Source organism: Octodon degus, unplaced genomic scaffold (genome assembly GCF_000260255.1).
Source record: "Octodon degus isolate 3935 unplaced genomic scaffold, OctDeg1.0 scaffold00014, whole genome shotgun sequence".
NCBI lineage: Eukaryota > Metazoa > Chordata > Mammalia > Rodentia > Octodontidae > Octodon > Octodon degus.
In genome coordinates, this window is record NW_004524590.1 from 25425245 (window position 1) to 25425919 (window position 675).

The following is a 675-nucleotide window of genomic DNA, read 5'->3' on the forward strand; positions in this document are numbered from 1 at the left end:
TTGTTTCCTAATCCACTGTGCCAGTCTATTTCTCTTAATTGGGGAATTGAGCCCATTTACATTGATGGTTAGAATTGAGATGTATTGACTTACGGCTGCCATGTTATTTACTTGTTGTTTACTCCTTTTTCTCCTGTGTTTAATTGCTTGCCCTATTTAGTTGGTAGCTTCTGATCTCATTCATGGAGTTCTGATCATTTTGGTCCCTCTCTAGAACATCTTTCTGTAGCCTGTGTAGGGTTGGCTTTTTCATCACGAAATTCTTTACTGTTCTTTGTCATGAAAGTATTTCACTTCTCCATCAAACTTGAAAGAGAGTTTTGCAGGGCATAGTAGTCTGGGCTGGAATTTGTTTTCATAAAGGACATGAAGTACTCTGCTCCATGCTCTTCTTGCCTTCATGGTTTGTGAAGACAAGTCGGCCATAATTCTGATGGGTTTTCCTTTGCATATGATCTGCTTCTTTTCTCTAGTGACTTTCAGTATATTATTCTTGTGCTGAATTTCTGGGATCTTGACTATTATATGTCTTGGTGTGTTTTTCATTGGATTGAGTGTTACTTGGTGTTCTGTATGGTTTAGTTACCTGAATGTTAGATTGTTTCCTCATATTTGGGAAGTTTTCTGCTATTACTTCTGCCCATATTTTTTTAATGTCATTTGTATTGACTCCTT